We start from the raw sequence: 18329 nt of genomic DNA on the forward strand, positions 1-18329 counted from the left end.
CTCATCTGTCATAAGCAGATCCCAGTATCTTCTCAATATCTATATTCCAAAATACAAGCTCTTTTAAAATCCACTCCACTTTCCTCTAAATTGATTTTATTATTCACATATTTGCCTAGTACTGGGTAAAATTTATTTCCCCATTCTCCTGTAACATATTCTTTAACTTCCTGCATGAGTTTAAAGGGATATCCTCTGTTTTTAAACAATCCGCTAATATATTCCAATTCTTCCAGCATTTTACAATATTCAGAGGTCATTCTAGCAGCTCTTATACATTGACCCTTGAATATGCTTTTTTTTGTCTTTAATGGATGGTTACTAGTGAATTCTAAGTAGTTATTAGAGAAGGTGTTTTTTTCTGTATATACGGGAAGAAAACCTCTCCTCCTTACATGATATATATGTATCTAAATATGCTATACCTGTAGTGCTATAATTTGAGGTAAATCTTAAATATTAACTAGTATTGTTTAAATATCTGATAAACTCTTCAGTCATTTCTATGGGTCCATCCCATAAAATAAATATATCATCTAAAAATCTTGTATAGTACCTGATGTATCTATAATAATCACCCTTGAATAGTTTCTCGGATTCCCACTCCAACATGACCATATTGGCATATATTGGAGCACAGACGGCCCCCATAGCGACACCTTGTGTCTGTTTGTAATACTTGCCCTCAAAATATATGTAATTGTGCTCAGATATAATGGTCATCAGCTCCATAATGAAATTAATACGATCCCCTTTTAAATTGGAATGGCGTCTAATACTATCATCAAAACTATCCAATCTTTCATTCTTAGGGATACATGAAAAAAGATCCATCACATCTATGGTTATAAAAATTAATCCTTCCTTCCATAAGTTAGAAGTCAAATTTCCCCAAAAATTCCAGGAATCTTTTATCAAGTGAGGTATTTTATCATATGTATGCTTCAACCAAGTATCAATGGCTTGTCCCATAGGGAAAGTTTTAAATTTACTTCCAGATACAATTGGACGAAAAGGTGGGTCTATTATATTTTTATGAACTTTGGGAATCCCCACAATTGTGGCTAAAGTAGGATGGTCCACTGTTATAAAGTTGTGTGTTCCTATGTCAACCCTACCATCTAACAATACTTCCTCAAGGTACATGTCTATCCGTCTGTAACCTATGTTTATCTTGTTCAATGATATGGATGTATAATTACCTGATTCCACTAAAATATCAAACATTTTGTTTAAATATGAATTCTGATCATATAAAACTATCCCATCCCCTTTATCTGGTTTCATTACACATACCGTTGTATCATTTTTCAAATACTGTATTAACTTTAGTTCTTCCTCGTTTAAATTACTTGTATTTCTGTTATAACCTATTTTTTTGTCTAATAAATATATTTCTTTAATCACCATTTTTTTATATATTGCTATGTGGGGGTGGTTTTGAGGCATGTAGGTGCTCTTCTTCTTTAACTTATTTCTGTTATATTCCCCACTATCCTTGATGTTGTTAAATTGGATAGCTAAATTAATTTTTCTTAAGTACTTCTTAATCTCAATAATACTATCCACAACTTTGAATCGATTACTTGGGATAAATTTCATTCCTTTAGTAAAAAGGGTGAAAAATTCATCAGTAATTTCCATATTGGTGTAATTAAAAATATTAAACTCATTCTTACTAACTACAATTTCTTTAATACTCTTAGCATCTACATCTGTATCATTAATTTCATTAGAATTTACACTACTATTGTTGGAACAGTCATCATGACTTAATAATTGTAGTAATTCTCCCTCCCCTTTGGATGGAATGTGCGTACCTGTCCCTCGTTTCCTCTGTTCTTTTTTTTTACGTTGTTAACAAAAAGTGGAATATTACGTGTATTTTATTAAATTAAAGCGTATTTGAACTATTTCCACAAGGCCCTGTCCTTAAAACTGGCATAACCAATGTTTACTGTTTCTCAGTTAGTGTGCTGTTTTTGGATTTTAACTATGGAGAAGAACATTTAGATTTATCTGTACATATATTTCCATTGATTTAGTTTTCCCTCAAGGTATGAATTTTTAACACACATTTTCATACACACATTTATATATATTTCATATATATATTTGTATATATGTATTTTTTTATGTATACATTATATATATATATATATATATATATATATATATATATATATATATATATATATATCCTTTATATTTTTATAATTAATTATATGACTGAAGTTATGGGTTTTTTTTAATTAATTGTTTTCAACGAAAACATTTCATTATTTTATTATTTTAAACTACTGATCAGGCAATTCGTTTTTTACAAATAATAGTATAGCATTTTATTCAAGTACATCCCCAGTGAATTTTAAATGAATAGAACGTATGTATTGGAACACAATGAGGTAATGAATATTCAGGTTCCTTTTAGTTTGTATAAATCAAATAGGTTGTTGAAATGTACAGTTTGAATGTAATTTGTATTTATTATGTATTTTATATCATATATAGACACTTGTTAAGTATTGCTTGAATGCAGTTTGGCGCCAAAAAAGATTTAAAAAGGTATAGTTAATTGATTAATTGATCCTGATGAAATCCACAGTATGGTGGATGAAAGCGCTTGATCAGCAACACGCTGGACTCTCCTTTATGCTCAGTTTATTGCTGGAAAGTTATTTTTTTCGCTTAGTAACATTGCTGTTACGAAGTCTATGTGTGTTATGTGCTTACAATAAAGGTCGTATTATTGTTTAACAGCGAGTTTTCCTTCTGGGTGGAACTGAATGTGATTCTTTGTGTGGGAAGCAGTGTTCTGTTTGCTAATGTATCATCACCAGTATGAACAGCAGTGTCCTCAGAGCTGAACACTGTAAAACATCCACTCCCAATGGGATCCCCCCTGTGAGGCCAAACACGGTTTTTACTTGAGTCATTGTGTCTTGTACATAGACTGCATTCATTTTTCCAATGTTTCTGGGATTTTGAACCACTACAGTACTACCCAGATCAGCTGTCTTGAGACCTTGTCATGTGCTTTCAAGTGTAGGAAGGGCTAGTTGGACTCTTTCCACATCTCCAGCTTCTTTTCAACTATCTGTCTCACTGTAAACATCAGGTCAGTTGTGCTGCATCCTGATCTGAATCTGAACTGCTCATCTCCCATCTTACATTGTACTACTCTGCATATCCATTTATCAGTAACCCTCTTCAGAACTTTCATGCATTGTGACAGGTGATTGATGTCTCTGTAATGCCCACAGTTGTGTATGTTGCATTTGCTCTTGTAAACTTGCACAAGTATATTTATTCTCCAGTCATCTGGGATATGCCTTTCTCTCCACACTGCTATGAGTACTGTCAGGTGTCATTTCTCCCCTGTGTCACCCAGCATCTTTATCATATCTGCTGTGACCTCATCTGAGCCTGCTGCCTTTCCTGACTTTATTTTCCTTAGCGCTATTCTTTCTTCTTCTAGGGTGGGCTGTTCTTCTGTCATCATAGTCTGTTCCTGTGGCAGTACGGCTTCTGTGGAGTTTTCTTTATTCAGAAGCTACTGGAAATACTCCTTCCATCTGCCTTTGATGTCCGAGGTATAGAATAAATTCCTCATCCATGTGAAGCAGAGTTCATCCCTGACCCTTTTCATAAGAAACCTTGATCTTTGAATGGGAAATCACAGATTCACCCCTGGTCTGGCCCCCATGTCTCCATGGATAGAAGTTGACAGAAAAATAAATGAATCCCTAACTATCATACTCCCCACATAACCCTTGGCTACCTCTTTACTAACATACCCTACTACAAACATGTCCACAGAACTCTGGGACAAAACTGTGTTGGGTTGCATGGCTAGGCTTGTGAAGACCCTGGTGGTCATTAGCGTAGCATGAACCTATGAACCTATGGAGCAGGTTGTTGCCGTATCCCTTATGAAGGCTGTCTGACTATCTTCATTATTTTTCTGCCTTTTATTTGTGGCACCTACTGAGTCTTTCCAGAAGATGGTTGGGTGTCCCAAATGAGCTATTCTTTGCTATTGCAATTCCTTTCTTAGCTTCTTTGTTAGCCAGCCAGTATTCCTTCTTAGCCTCGTCGGACATTTCTGTCTCTTACTTTTTCCTGCACTCCTTCTTTTTTTCATGACTTCCTGGACTTCTGCATTCCACCACCAGCTTTCCTTATGTACCTTATTTCCATACCTGGCTTGGCCAACTGTTCTGTAGTCCTAACACCTGCTATTTTGAGGTGCTTCCATTCTTCTTCCACTTCACTTATTTCCTCCTCTTCCTGGGGTGCTAGAGCCCTGAGTAATTCTTTCAACTGTTGTACTTTCTTTCCAGTCAACTTCCATGTCTTCAGCCTGGTCTCTGTTGACCTTAGAGCCTTCTCTGACCACTGCTTGCAGAAGAGTGTGGCAACTAGTGGTTTATGCTGTGGGCTGACTGTTTTGCTGGGGATGACTTTGTAATCATGCATTCTCCAGTACCTTTTCCTTACTAGGAGGAAGTCTCCCAAGTTGCATGTTGGTTACATCTTGTGACTGTAGCTTAGAATGGCCTCTCCTTCTTTATTTCTGTTACCCCACCCATGTGGACCCAGGCAGTCTTCATATCATGTTCTGTCTGTCCCGATATGTGCATTCAAGTCACCCATTATCAACACCAATTCATGTTGTCCTGCTTTATCTATTAGGTCCTGTAACTGCTGTCTGAATGTAGACTTTTCCTCACTATAGCAACTCCTGCTGTGGGACATAGATTCAGATCATGACTACTGTCCTATTATTACATTGCCATGAGATTGTCATTAATTCTGGTGATATCCCTCACTACCTTCTGAAGCCTTTCTCTCACCACATTACCCGCACCATTTTTAATCTGACTTTCTCTTGAGTAGTAGACTTTGGATCCAAAGCAGGCATATATACACACACACACACACACACACACACACACACACACACACACACACACACACACACACACAGTGATTACCTAACACTCACTTACCCTCAGTGGTCATCTAACACACACAAACACACACACACACACACACACACACACACACACACACACACACACACACACACACACACACACACACACACACACACACACACACACACACACACACACACACACACACACACACACACACACACACACACACACACACACACACACACACACACATTTAGTACTTTGTACATGGACTGGTAATGTGCAGTAGGTACAGCACTCTCACTTTCTCAGTGTAGATTCCCCCCATTGCAATGCATAGTTTCATGCCACTATTTATCAGTGTACACTTACACATTTTCTATACAGCTTTTTAGGGTAACTTGTGTAGTATGGGGTGTAGGACTTGTGTACTACGCAACTATCCTAAGTCAGCAACACAACAGGATACTTATGGGACTTCATTACCACAGAAGAATGCAAGTTCTATAATACTGAGACATTATTTTGGTAATCTACTGAAAACATGTCTTCTGTGTTAGGAACTGGTATGATTTTCTTTTCAAACTCTTATGTTTCAGTAAGAAATAGTCCACTCTGAGCATGTGAAAAGGTGGTAACCCTCTTGTAGACTCATCTCCAGACAGCTGCATTTAAATATGGTGTGGAAACTCTGCTCATTAGCCCAGAGTTGCACATTTAGGCATTAGAAGGCTTTGTGATGTGAGCAAACGTCCCACTGTGCAGGCTTGCATACAAGGCAACATGCCTGTGAATACAACATGTCTTTTTGTATGTGTAATCTGGGTGTAGCAAAATGCTACAAATGATTACTTATTTAGAGTTTTTTTTAATTTCTTTTGATAGGTAATTTTACTAAGCATCTAAATGAGGGTACTAGAAAATGTACTTAACCTTTAGCATATGCTTTTTTATCACATTTTATATTGTTTTGAGCCCTATGCCAGATGTTACAGATAAAGTGACATTGTATTTTTGAAGGAATTAAATGGTCATACTAATTTGCTTATTTGGTCTGTGCTGTCAGGACCTAATTTGCTTGCACCACACTACCAGAAACGTTTACAGTAGGATCACATCACAAAACCTGCAGAGATTATCTATGGAATATGCTGAATGCAAATAAAAAGTATTTTACAGGTTCATGGGTTCATACTAGGTAGGTGAATATTAGGCTATCTGCTCTGATGGGACATTCTAAGCCTAGCCATTTAGTCCATTTGGTATTAAAAATTACCCTGTCCTTTCCCAAATCTGTATCTATATACTACCCATAAGATAGTGATTATGTCTAGGGTCATGCCATACAGAATTTATAGGGACTGGGGGACAGAGAGATTTATGTGCTGCCCCTATCCATTAATAGGACAGGGGGCAGCCTTAGGGCAAATTTGCTATTGCCTATCCATAGATGCAAGTTGTATTGAATAATGATAAATATGAGCTTTATTTTACATGGAGGAAAATCTGCTCCAGAGAAGTGGTATTTCCTGAGAAATGTACCTGGCCCTCCATAGTGTTCTGTTAAAGTTGCAGACATGGATCAGGTCCCTGGATTGAGTATTTCTGGTACCCTTTGATTTGTAGATGTGCAATAGGTTCATAGGTTCATACTAGGCTATCTGCCCTAGGGCATTTACAAGCCTAGCCAGAGTGTGTTTGGCTTTCGCCACCCATTTTAAATTAATTTTGCTATGCCCTTTTTCGAGGTTAGTATACTGTGCCTCCATCTAACAGTGACACAGAAGTGATACCCGGGGTAAACCTACGATCTCCCATCCACTCATCAAGATTCCTCTTGAAGAGAGTCAATGAGGGACTCTGCCTAACCTGGACTGGGATTATATTCCAGAGTGAAGGGAGCCTCTGGGTTATGAATCTGTCCCTCCAGCATGTCCTATTTATTTCAGTGCTGAGGTTCAAGTCTCTTGAGCGTGTAGCTCGATGGGATTTGGATTTTCTGAGGTGCAGCATGTCCATTAATTCCGGGTTGGACATGGCTTTATATGTCAGGCACAGATCGCCTCTGAGTAGGTGGTATGCCACTGAGTAGAGTTGGAGTTTCTTTAACCGGGCAGCATATGGCATCTGTTTGAGCCCTATGATCCTCTTGGTGAGGTACTTTTGGGGTCTTTCCAGTTGCTACAGGTGTCTGGTAAGGTACATCCTGAAAGGGGCATTGTACTCAATTATGGGCCTGATGAGGGATGAGTAAAGAGGCACGATGACCTCCCCTGATCTAGATGTGAATCCCTTCATGATTAGGTGGGCTATATAAAATGTTTTTCTAACCACTTTGGCCAAGTGGTTGTCAAACGAGAGATTGTTATCAACTTGGGTCTCCAGGTCCCTAATTACTTCATCTGTACTTAATGGATTACCACCTATGTGGTAATTTGTGGGCAGTTTGTTTTTGCCAAAGGAGATGACTATACACATTTTGGCATTTAGCTTGAGGCCATGGCTCTGGCACCAGTTGTCTGTTTCTATGAGGCCCTTTTGGAGGATGCTTGTGTCAGCTGGAGAGTCGATTATGGTGCCCAGTTTGCAGCCATCTGTGTTGTCCTGTACCTCCAAGAAATATATACCGAACAAGAGAGGTCCCAGGAATGAGCCTTGTGGGATGCCATTTGTAACTGGTTTGGAGTCTGACATGGCTCCAGCAATTCTAACCATGTGGGTTCTGTCCTTGAGCCAGTTTGCAACCCATCTAGTGACATAGGGGTTTATATTTAAGCTGGTGAGCTTATCTATAATGCCCAAGTGGGGTATTGTATCGAAGGCTTTTGCGAGGTCCAGGTAGGCTGTGTGGACTACCTTCCCCTCGTCAATGGCCTTGGTGACTGTTTCAAAGAAATCAACCAGGTTTAAGAGGCAGGATCTGCCCTTAACAAAGCCGAACTGGGTAGGATCCAGTGTCTGTAGGTCCCCAATATCTTTATTTATGAGGTCCATGATGATCCTTTCCATAGCTTTGCAGACCAAGCTAGTTAGGCTTATGGGGTGATAGTTTCCAGGATCCGTTGAGGCACCACCTTTGTGGGGAGGGAACACTGTTGCTGTACGCCACTCTTTGGGGACATATCCTGTAGTAAGGCTGAGACTGAACAGTAGTTTTATGTTTGGGTTTAGCTCTTCTTGGAGTTCATGTAGGATGCAGACCGGGACACCGTCTGGTCCCATTGATGCTGTGTTTTTTGCTTTGGAGAGGGCAGCTCTTACCTGAGAATCTGAGATGTCAGGGGGCAGCACTCTGCTGGGATAAATATTTGCCCTTTTGGTGGGGAGGGGGGGAGAAGTTTGCTGAACCTGTCAGCTAGGATGTTGGCAATGTCTGTGGGTTTGGTGTATTTTTTGTCATTTTGGACTAATTCTGAGCATATCTGGGAATTCCCACCCAGGTTCCTAACATAACTAAAGAAAGCCTTGTGATTATCCATAGTGTCCTGTGCAATTTTTCTCTCAAAGCTGGCCTTAGACATTTTATGAGTGCCTGTAGTTTTTTTCTAATACTGATCAGAGATGCCTTCCCTTTTTGGGATTTTGCTCTATCATGTAGTAGCTTCCTCCTTCTATTGTATAGTTTGTTTATGGCTGGGGTCCACCAGATAGGACATCTACCTTTGGAGGATTGGGTCTTGGTTGTATTTGGGATTGCATGATCCATGCATTCCTGAAGGTGTTCATAGAATGCGTTTATAAAGGATTCTGTGGTCTGGGCCATATTTTCCACAGGCCCGGGGGCTTTGAAGGATTCCACCTCGGATTTGAGGAGTGTGAAATTTGCTTTAGAGAAGTTTTTCACTGTGGTTTTCATGGCAGGGGGTGGAGTCAGGATGTGAATATCCAGTGAGATTAGTTTATGGTCTGATCTTACCAGTGAGGGATACACTTCTGGTCTGGAGCATAGAGTCCCCATGTTGGTGATGATCAGGTCCAGTATGTTTTCCCTCTTGTGGGAGTGGTAACAAGTTGTTCCATAGCATTTGAGTTTATAAATTCTAGGAACCTTTGGGCTAGGGTGCTGGAGCTAGAGTAATGCTCCCAGTCTATGTTTGGGTAGTTGAAGTCACCCAATATAATGGTGTTTGGAGAGACCTTCATATTTTCCAGTGTTCTCAGGAAGGCTGAGTGGGGTTCCTGGGTTTGGGAGGGTGGTCTGTAGCAGGCTATAAACTGGAAGGCAGTTTTACCCACTGTTAGTTGCACATGGATAGTCTCTGATGCTTCGTGCTGTGCCACCAGCCTGGAGGTGTGGGTATCTTTGACGAATATTGATACTCCCCCTCCTTTTGTGGTACGGTCCAAGTTTTGGGGCCGAAAAGCATGATATGAGGTATAACCTGGTAGTGCTGGGGTGCTCTCGGGAGCCTTGAACCAGGTTTCTGTTACTGCACAGATATCGATGTTCTCCATGCTAAGGAGAGTTTCGAGTGCATGCATCTTGAGGTTTCGACTTCTGGCATTGAGTAGCATTACTCTTAGTTTCTTATCCCTTGTGATACCTATGGTTCTAATAGGTCCATGAATATTGTGTCAAAGGATACCTTATATGTTAGGCACAGGTCCCCTCTCAGTACTCTGTAAGAGACTGTATATAGCAACAATGCTTTAAGGAGTTCTGTGCAGGACACATTTTTTAAGACTTGTATTCTGTTTGTGAGAAACTTCTGAGGGTGTTTATGTTGTTGCATGTGCTTCTTCAGATGCATGCCAAAGGGGGCCTTATACTCAATGATTGACCTAATGAGGGCAGAGTAGAGGGGAACAATGACATCTTTGGATTTACAAATGATCCCTCTGCTTATAAGCTACACAGTATTGGAGGATAGGTCACTGTCCACATATGTTCCTAACTAATGAACAAGAGAGTCAACTCCCAGGGGCATATTTTTACTGTGTAGTTTTCAGTGGAAGTTGATTTTCCAAAGGATGTTACAATGCACTTTTTGGCATTTTGTTATAATCCATAACACTGGCACTAGTTATTTATTTGGGACAGGCCTTCCTGTAGGATGGCTGAGTAATTTTGGGATTTGATAACTGCTCCTGACTTGCTATCATCTGCAAACCTGGACAGCCAGCAACCCTTGGTGTTAGCCACTACCTTTCAGAGGTAGATGCCAAACCGGAGATTTTCCAGCACTGAGCCCCGTGGGACTCCACTGATGACTGGTCTTTAGGTGGCAGTAGAATCTCCTATGTACTTTATTGAGATTCTCCACTATGCCTGACTGGGTGATTATGTCAAAAGCTTTAGTCAGATCTACATATGTGGTGTGTACCATCTTACCTTCATCCATTGCTTTGGGGACTTTATAGAAGAAGTCCATAAAGTTGAGTAAGCATGACCTAGCTTTGACAAAACCAGACTGGGATGGAACCAGTGTTTGGAGGTTCCAAACGCCCTTACTGATTAATTCCATGTTACATCTTTCCATGGCTTAATATGAGGCTGGTCAGAGTTATAGGTAGGTATTTACCCATGTCAGTTTAAGGACTTCCCTTGTGCAGTAGTTTAACCATTGCCGTGTCCACCACTGTCTAAGCCTGTGTGGAGGCTGAGGTTGAACAATGTCACTAGGGGCATAGATTGGACATTCTTCATGCTATTTAAGATACATCCTGGGGTACATTCAGGACCCATTAATGCAGTATTTTTGGCCTTAGATAGAGCTTTCAAGACTTGGTCCTCCATAATAGAGGGAGGTGTTTCAGTTTCTGGTATTTCTTCTACGATAGTAGGTGGTGACAGAAGGGCAGCAAAGTTGGAACTGAGTTTATCAGCCAGCAAGTTGGCTATATCTTCAGCTTCAGTGTAAGTGATATAATTCATAATACATTCAATGTATTGTGTAGAGCTATTGAGATTGAAAGCACAGCTAAGGAAGGCATTGTTTGTATCCTTTGCTTGGGTAGTAATTTTTGCCTCAAACATAGCTTTGGAGGTTTTACTTAAGCTGTTGATTTGCTAAATTATTTTAATAATGGGGTCTCTAGTATGCTGGGTATTACTGTTCTTATTTATGGCTGATTTATTTTTTCTATAAAGCTTATTTATACCGTGGTCCCACTAGAGATGTTTGGTTTTGGGTTTGCCCTGCACTTGATCCTACAGGGTAGAACTGCTTCAATGCACAAGTTGATATGTTAGTAAAAGATAGGCGTGTACATTTCTGTATAGTCAGTGGAATTTTCTGGGTTTGGGGAGGATTTAAAACTTGCCAGGGCATCACTTAGAAGTTGGAAGTCTGCCTTGGAGAAATGTCTAAAGGTACCAGGGATAGCTGGGGTCCCAGGTTTCACTTTTATGTTGAGGGAACCAGTTTATGGTCTGACTTGTCAAGTGATGGTGATATGCAAGGGATGGAGCAGGATTCCCTTATATTAGCATAGCCAAGGTCCCGGATGTTGTTTCCCCTAGTGGGTACTCGGCTTAGTTATTTCAGAACATTTGTATTTTCAAATGTCTTGTTTGTGTACTAGTGGTAGTGCAGCTGTCCCAGTCTATAGGTGGATAGTTAATATCACTCAGGAAAGTGATATTAGGTTTAATGCTGGGTGACCTGAGCTCCTATAAATAAGTGTTATGGTTATCTTGGATCATACCTGGTGATACATAGTTAGCTTGAAAGTGGTAGCAGACTTTACTAATGGTGAGATAGATATGAAGGAGGTCTAATGCATTCTGCTGCTTGACCAGCCTTAATGTGAGTCTCTTCTGGATGAACACTTGGGATATAGGAAATATTATATTGAGTGGATAAATTAAATATTATTAGATTCTAGAACATTTAAAGTAGTAGAAAACTCATCTGTTACTTATATTATACATAAGGTTAAAAGTTTCTGATAGGAATATATGATTGATAATTGTATCACCTTAGATAAGTACAATTATATGTATATTTCCAATCCCATCATACCAGTTGTTTATGGTTTACCCAAAGTTAATAAAAATGAGACCAAGCCCCCAATGTAGTGGCTGATTTAAATGTGTTGATTGCACTGCAGTCTTGCACAGCCAGAATACTCTCCTTTTGTTTAAACCATGTCTCAGTCTCTACAGAAACATCAACATTCTCCAGGGTAAGAAGGGCTTGTAGGGGCAGTCACTGTACAGACATCTACATTCCCCTGGATGAGGAGGGCTTGTAGGGACAGTCATTGCACAGACATCAACATTCTCCAGGGTGAAGAGGTCTTCTAGAGACAGTCACTGCACAGACATCAACATTCTACAGGCTGAGATAGTCTGATAGTGAGAGTCAGTGCACAGACATCAATAATCAACAGGATGAGGAGGGCTGGTGTGGAGAGTCACTGCACAGCATCAGCATACTCCAGGGTGAGGTGGTCTTGTAGCGAGAGTCACTGCACAGACATCAACATTCTCCAGGGTGAGGAGGGCTTGTAGAGACAGTCACTGCATAGATATCAACATTCTCCAGGGTGAGCAGGGTTTGCAGGGACAGTCATTGCACAGACATTAAAACTGTCCAAGGTGAGCAGGGCTTGCATGGATAGTCACTGCACAGACATCAACATTCTCCAGGGTGAGGAAGGGCTTTTAGGGACAGTCACTGCAATGACATGAATGTTCTCTATGGTGAGGATGACTTGTAGGGACAGTTACTGTACAGACATCAACATTCTGCAGGGTGAGGAGGTCTTCAACGGCAGTCACTACACAGACATCAACATTCATCAGGGTGAGGATAACTTATAGGGAGAGTCACTGCAGAGACATCAACATTCTCCAGGGTGGGAATGGCTTTGAAAGTAAAGGTCATATATTTCTTGTTCACTCAGTATATAAAAAGCTTTTACTGTAGGAGTATTAATGGATAGAAGTGTACTAGCCCCTTTTTAAAACATTATTAATACAGGAATCCTTTTTTAAAAGCAGTTCCAAGTCTAAGTTCCTAAGAAACATACATAATTCAGTTAAAGAATCATTTAAAGTACTTTCTGTTGATGGAGAGATATATGACCTTTGGATCTTATTCACTGTCAACAAAAAGGAAGTAAATATTTTAATTTGAATTCTGAAGAAAGACATTATTTACAGAAACTATGTAGTTTGGATGATATAGGATAAAGCAGGCAATAAATGTAGCAAAACAGTTATAATGAACAGGAAATAATATAGTGAGTGGATGAATTAAATATTAGATTCTAGAACATTTAAAGTAGTAGATAACTCATTTGCTACTTCTGTTATACATAAGGTTAAAAGTTTCTGATAGGAAGATATGATTGATAATTGTATCACCTTAGATAAGTACAATTATATGTATATTTCCTATCCCATCATACCAGTTGTTTATGGTTTACCCAAAGTTCATAAAAATGAGACCAAGCCCCCAATGTAGTGGCTGATTTAAATGTGTGGATGACACTGCAGTCGTGCACAGCCAGAATACTCTCCTTTTGTTTAAACCATGTCTCAGTCTCTACAGAAACATGAACATTCTCCAGGGTAAGAAGGGCTTGTAGGGGCAGTCACTGTGCAGACATCTACATTCCCCTGGATGAGGAGGGCTTGTAGGGACAGTCATTGCACAGACATCAACATTCTCCAGGGTGAAGAGGTCTTCTAGAGACAGTCACTGCACAGACTTCAACATTCTACAGGCTGAGATAGTCTGATAGTGAGAGTCAGTGCACAGACATCAATAATCAACAGGATGAGGAGGGCTAGTGTGGAGAGTCACTGCACAGCATCAGCATACTCCAGGGTGAGGAGGTCTTATGGGGACAGTCACTGCACAGAAATCAACATTCTTCTGGGTGAGGAGGTCTTATAGGGAGAGTTACTGTACTGACATCAACATTCTCCAGGTTGAGGTGGTCTTCTAGGGACAGACACTGCACAGACATCAACATTCTCCAGGGAGAGGACGTCTGGCAGGGAGAGTCACTGCACAGATGTCAACATTCTTCAGGGCAGAAAGGTCTTATAGTGACAGTCACTGCACAAACATCAACATTCTTTAGGGAGAGGAGGTCTTGTAGAGAGAGTGACTGCACTGACATCAACATTCCCCAGGGTGAGGAGGTCTTGTAGGGACAGTACCTGCACAGACAGCAGCATTCTCCTGGGTGAGGTGGTCTTGTAGCGAGAGTCACTGCACAGACATCAACATTCTCCAGGGTGAGGAGGGCTTGTAGAGACAGTCACTGCATAGATATCAACATTCTCCAGGGTGAGCAGGGTTTGCAGGGACAGTCATTGCACAGACATTAAAACTGTCCAAGGTGAGCAGGGCTTGCATGGATAGTCACTGCACAGACATCAACATTCTCCAGGGTGAGGAGGGCTTGTAGAGACAGTCACTGCACAGACATCAACATTCTCCAGGGTGAGCAGGGTTTGCAGGGACAGTCATTGCACAGACATTAACATTGTCCAGGGTGAGCAGGGCTTGCATGGATAGTCACTTCACAGACATCAACATTCTGCAGGGTTAGGATGGCTTTTAGTGACAGTCACTGTACAGACATCAACATTCTCCAGGGTTAGGATGGCTTTTAGTGATGGTCACTGTACAGACATCAACATTCTCCAAGGTAAGGGAGGGCTTTTAGGGACAGTCACTGCAATGACATGAATGTTCTCTATGGTGAGGATGACTTGTAGGGACAGTTACTGTACAGACATCAACATTCTGCAGGGTGAGGAGGTCTTCAACGGCAGTCACTACACAGACATCAACATTCACCAGGGTGAGGATAACTTATAGGGAGAGTCACTGCAGAGACATCAACATTCTCCAGGGTGGGAATGGCTTTGAAAGTAAAGGTCATATATTTCTTGTTCACTCAGTATATAAAAAGCTTTTACTGTAGGAGTATTAATGGATAGAAGTGTACTAGCCCCTTTTTAAAACATTATTAATACAGGAATCCTTTTTTAAAAGCAGTTCCAAGTCTAAGTTCCTAAGAAACATACATAATTCAGTTAAAGAATCATTTAAAGTACTTTCTGTTGATGGAGAAATATATGACCTTTGGATCTTATTCACTGTCAACAAAAAGGAAGTAAATATTTTAATTTGAATTCTGAAGAAAGACATTATTTACAGAAACTATGTAGTTTGGATGATATAGGATAAAGCAGGCAATAAATGTAGCAAAACAGTTATAATGAACAGGAAATAATATAGTGAGTGGATGAATTAAATATTAGATTCTAGAACATTTAAAGTAGTAGATAACTCATTTGCAACTTCTGTTATACATAAGGTTAAAAGTTTCTGATAGGAATATATGATTGATAATTGTATCACCTTAGATAAGTACAATTATATGTACATTTCCTACCCCATCATACCAGTTGTTTATGGTTTACCCAAAGTTCATAAAAATGAGACCAAGCCCCCAAGGAGACCTATAGTTTCTGGCAAATGATGGACAGCCACTGCTGTTTACAGGTGCTTAGAAACATAATTATGTACTTTGCTACAGTTTAATAAAAGCTACATAAAAGACACCAATGATGTTTTGAGCTCATTGTTTAACTGGTATAGAAATAATACAAATAACGATTTACTGGTTATGGAATCCCTTCTATTAGAGAAATGTTATGTGCGCACAGTAACTTTTCTGGAAAAAAATATTAAAATAATTTGTTCCATACTTGAGATTGTATGTTTTATCAGTAATATTTTATGTTCAGTGATGATTATTTTCATCAGCTATTGGGGACAGTGTTGGGCACACCAGTAACTAGCACATATGCAAACCTAGTACTGTTTAACTGGGAAGTAACATATATTTGATAACACTTCTTTCATGGACGAACATATTGTGTTCTATAAGGGTTTTGTTGATGATGTGTTTCTGGTGTGGAATAGTGATATAGACTCTTTACATATGTTTTCGGATAAGATACAACATACAACTGACTTCTTGATATTTGCTATGAAATATTCTGATATTAATATTAATTACTTAGATATCAATTTGACTTTTGGTAATGGTAGATTTAATACTAATATACATAAAAAAAAGTCCAAACTACAAGGTATCTATACTCAGTGTCAGGTCAATTACTGAGTGCCAACAGGTGAAGTGTGGATGACAAATGGTTTAAAGATGAGATGGAACTTATAGCAAATTACTTTTATACTAGGGGTTATAGTGAAAAACTAGTAAAGAACAACATGGAACTTGTTTTATTTGTTACACTTTTCTCCAAATGTAATGATAGCTGACTATACAATAGACATAAAGAGAGAAAAATGAGGTATATAACTAAACATAATCATCATATTGTTTCAGTAAAGAAAATTATTGAAAAGAAGTGGGCTATTTTGAGATCAAATGCTGAAGTTCAGAAAATAATAGGTGATAAACCAAACTTTATTTAAGGAAAGCAAGAAATCTTAAACAGCAATTATGCTATAAAGATCTACCAAGTACTGTAATGAGGAATATATCTAAGAAATATGGAACTGTGCCTTGCTTTAACTGTGTCTACTGTAAGTTTATAAATCAAGATATTAATTTTGTACATCCTATCACTAAGAATGGTTTTAAATTCAAAGTATCAGCAACTTATCATACAGAAAATGTAATATATCTTGCTAACTGTGTATTACTGCAGAGTGTTTATGAATATATGTGGGGATGACTTTTTAAATATTATGGAAATAGCAGAATACAGGGGGAGCAACTACTTTACAGCAGATATGCCACCTGGTCTAAATATTATGAATGGTATTAAACCTGTTTTAAAGTTAAAACAATGCACTATTTAAATTATTTAAATTTATTTATATTTTTAAATTGATTGTCTGAGCAAGATGCAAGGTGATTAGCTATTTAATTTTCCAGTGATATATATCATGTGATTTTTTAAATTGATTTTATCTGGCTGCTTAACATTTAAATTGAGATGCATTATAGATGAATTGTTTGATACATTGAGAAAAAAATATGGGGGAATTTAATAAAGACTACGTGGACTTTTTTCTGTGTAGGCATAGTGGCATGGGGCTTACATGGAAGTAAGCAGTTGTGTGATCCAGTAAACAGAGCTGAGGGGCGAGCACGAGTGTGCAAACATGGAAGTGTATATGGCATGCAAATCACCTCATAAGCAGATGAAATGCATGCAAATGAGGCAGGTAGAGTGATCCAGCAAGCAGATAGGTATTCATGCAGACCCTGTGTTGGTGTCCATAATGCACATGGAAAAATTCCATGTAGAGGATTTACAAATGACAAAGAGGGCTGTAAAAGTGCACTTACAGTGGCAGAAATAGTATAGAGGACACAGATATGTACAAGAGTAAGCACTGTGTGTCCAAAACCATACAGAAAATAATGTAAAATAAGTTTATTTTTTTTTAATAATGGCGCAGTGGTGCAGGGGTAGCGTTGTTGCCTCACAGCAAGAGGTTCTCCCGTTCGATTCTCAGCTGGGTACCTTCTGTGTGGAGTCTGCATGTCCTTCCTGTGTTTGTGTGGGTTTCCTCCGAGTGTTCTGATTTCTTCCCACGTTACAAAGAAATGTGTCTGGAGCATTTCTCCCCAGGCCTCTGCTGAAAATTGACTTTGTTCCAAGTCGGACTTTCCCAGTTAACAAATGTTAAATAAATAAATACATAAATACATAAACAATACCCTAGTTATGTTTGCATAGCATGTTGCAGTGTGCAAACATGTCGTTATGGAAAAAAAAAAATGAAAACATTTTAAAAACAAAATTTGTGAGTATGTAACAGTAATGTGTTATAGGACCCTGTGTGGAGTATGTACAATGTGGGACTGCTGTGGCTGCTAAAGAGGCAGGGCCTGAAACCATGTAGTTTCCAGGTACTTTGCATGGATCTGTATGCAAATGAGCTGATGTTACTGAATAGCACAAATGGATATCTGTATCCGCAAATCATATCCATGGTGGGACAGAACCATGTTGGTGTCCACAGAAGATATAGCGGACATCCAAAGGGGGTGTGTCCACAAACATTTAAGCACATTGGAGCTCAGTGACACCTGTTTGCACTGCTCACCACTCTACTGAGCAGGGGTTCGAGTCTGGTGACTGTTAAACTTTGTTTATCTTTGGGCGTGTGTTTCAGTGGGTTTCATTTTCAGCTTTGGAGGTTTTACTTAAGCTGCTGATTTGCTAAATTATTTTAATGATGGGGTCTCTAGTATGCTGGGTATTACTGTTCTTATTTATGGCCGGATTTTTTTTTTTTTTGTTATAAAGCTTATTTATACTGTGGTCCCACTAGGGAGGTTTGGTTTTGGGTTTGCCCTGCACTCGATCCTACAGGGTAGAACTGCTTCAATGCACAGGTTGACATGTTAGTATAAGATATAGGAGTGTAC

Source organism: Protopterus annectens, chromosome 16.part0, assembly GCF_019279795.1.
Source record: "Protopterus annectens isolate FY-2018-M chromosome 16.part0, PAN1.0, whole genome shotgun sequence".
NCBI classification, from domain to species: Eukaryota; Metazoa; Chordata; order Ceratodontiformes; family Protopteridae; genus Protopterus; species Protopterus annectens.